Source organism: Grammomys surdaster, unplaced genomic scaffold, assembly GCF_004785775.1.
Source record: "Grammomys surdaster isolate TR1022 unplaced genomic scaffold, NIH_TR_1.0 334, whole genome shotgun sequence".
Lineage (NCBI taxonomy): Eukaryota > Metazoa > Chordata > Mammalia > Rodentia > Muridae > Grammomys > Grammomys surdaster.
Window position 1 is genome coordinate 1,248,214 of NW_021604753.1, and position 2,852 is coordinate 1,251,065.

The following is a 2,852-nucleotide window of genomic DNA, read 5'->3' on the forward strand; positions in this document are numbered from 1 at the left end:
ATAGCGAGGGTGTACTGATCCCCACGTTATCAAATTGTTTAAATTAAATTTGTGTAGTTATTTTGTATATGTGTGTGCATGGTGCTGGGAATGGAACCCGGGGCTTTATGCTAAGCAGCACTCTAGCATGTAGCTATATCCGAGTGCATTAACGTGGTGTGTGTGTGTGTGTGTGTGTGTGTGTGTATGACATTTGTATTTGTCTGTGAGAGTGTCCTCCACTTGGAGTGTTCGCTTATACCCACTAACATCTGGCATTAGCTGCTCTTGAATAATTGTAACTTTACTAGAAAAAAGTTAGTTGATCTGTTCTTGTGGAAAAAAGTGTGCCAGTAGGTGTGAGTACGGGGCACAAGTGTCAGCTGAGCTTGTTGACTGGTACAGACACTTGTAGAGGAATGGAGGCTCAGAGGACCTCACCGGGGGATCCAGTCACTCTCCACAACTTGTTTTACACGAGTGTCCTCAATGGGAGGGGCCGCAGTGTACAAACTGGGTTCTCCATCTGTGTGGCCATGGAAAGCCGTTATCTCTGCTGGGTAAAGACTTTCCAGTGCAGCCCTTTGAAGGAGGAGCACCATACTCCTCTGTGAGGGAGGAGCACCCACACCCTTCCTGGTGCTCTGTAAAGAAACTCGTTGACTCCCCAGAGTGGACTTTGGTGGAATTCTGTCTCCATCGGACCTTAGGGGGACCTGGGAAGGAATCTTAGCAAAACCAAGTGTACATGCACATCTCCAAAACCGTATAACAAAGCATTAGACTATATCTTAAAACAATCCAGAACAAAGCTTTCCCTGAGTCAACCATGTCCACCCTTCCAGATGTTAAGTGGTTTCCTCAGTGACCAGGTGTGATGTCATGAACTATCTTTTGTAGAACTGTCCTGGATGGTCATCAGGAGTCCATAACAGAGACAAATGTGATGGAGCCAACCTGCAATCACTGAGGCAGGAGAATCAAGAACTTGAGGCCAGCCTGGGTAACTTATTGAGACCCTATCTCAAAATTAAATAAAAAGGGGGCTGTAATTCCGTGGTACAGTGTTTACCTAGTACACAGAAGGCCCTGCAACCACCCCTGCCCCCCAGGAATGGAGGGAAATAAGTTACTGTGTGTCATTCTGATTTTACAGTGGAGGAGACCAAGACACAGTGAGTTAAATGGCCCATCTTTCCAATGGGCAGGGTAGAATGCATGATTGCTTTTTGCTTCATCGGCCATGAGGTGGCACTGTTGCAGCTTGTACCTGTGCAGTCTCTGTTGACAAACAGTTCTTCCTTTGATCTTTGGAGATTGCTAGTCTCTGTCCCAGAATGTGGGCACTTTGTTCTGCTTGAGGAAGCCTGTTAAGCCCTTTGCTGCTACTTTTTATCCAAAATACAGAGAGGTTTATGAAAGGCATTTAATTTCTTCTTACCAGAAAGTTACAGACTTGCCATGTAAATGATCTTCTCCCCGGTGGTCATTTCCCATGTCTCAGAAGTACAGTGCAGATGACACCCTCTCCTGGCCCCAGCATCAGCAACCTTCTTGCCTCCCCTTCCCATATCCAAAGAAGACTGTGTGCCTTCACAAAGGCAGTAGCCTTCAAGGTGGCCTACCAACATGAAATCCATGTAAAAGCTCTAGAAATCCAACTGTGGCTTTATATGTTCATGAACACAAGTGGACTACCAAACCAGCAGAAAGTGTCTGGGTCACTCATACACATGGCCAGCTTTACTTACCAAAGTGTAAATAAACTGAATTCAGGCTTTGGGTCACTAGTTTCCAACTCAATAGCACATAGCACATTGGCTTCATGGCTCCATGAGATCCTTCTCCCACGTACTAGTCGAAACCTGATTCCTGTGTAATCTTAAAGCTTCAAAACAAACAACAAACAAACAAACAAACAAGCGGCACTGGGAGACAGCTCAGTTGGTAAAGTGCTTGCTCTGTCAGGGGCCTGAGTTCAGATCCCAGCACCAGATGCACTGTATGGTGGTAACCCTTGCATTGGTGTGTGAGGGACAGGTGAGTCCCTAGAGACTGCTGGCAAGAGAGTCGAACACAGCCAGGGAGCTCTGGGGTTCACTGAGAGGCATGTCTCAGTTAAAGTGGAGAGCAGTAGAGGAGGCCACCTAACTTTGACCCTTAGCGTCTACCACATGCAACGTGCACACACATGGATATGTACAGACACAGACCCAAGAGGGTTTTTAAAACAGAAACACCTCATAAGTGAATCTGTACTCTTATATTTTCTCCTCTCTCTCTCTCTCTCTCTCTCTCTCTCTCTCTCTCTCTCTCTCTCCCTCTCCCTCCCTCCCTCTTTCCCTTCCTCCCTCCCTCCCTCCCTCCCTCCCTCCCTCCCTCCCCCCTTCCCCCCCCTCCCTCCCCCTCTGTGTGTGTGTGTTGGTGATGAAACCTCAGGGCTTTGTGAATGCAAGTGCTCTCTCCAAACCAGATTTGTTTTGTTGTGTCATTGTTTTTTTTTTTAAAAAATAGGGTCTTATACATAGCCCAGGCTGACTCTGAGCTCCCATCCTCCTGCCTCAGCCTCCCCAAAGTGCTGGTTTTACAGGCAAGTACTACCACACCTGGCTTGGAAACACTTTTTTAAAATGGGAGACTTGCTCTTTTGTAGCTCTTCAAAAATAAATAAATAAATAATAGAAACAGCATAAAATACAACAAAAGGAGTGGACACACTGCCGGAGAACCACCATACGCTGATCACCTGCCCTCTGCGGCTGTAATCTGCATGTGTTCTAAAAAGCCATCTTTGCAGCCTTTCTCTCTTCCCTCCCTGTCCCTGCTTCTTCTTTGTGTGTGTGTGTGTGTGTGTGTGTGTGTGTGTGTGTGTG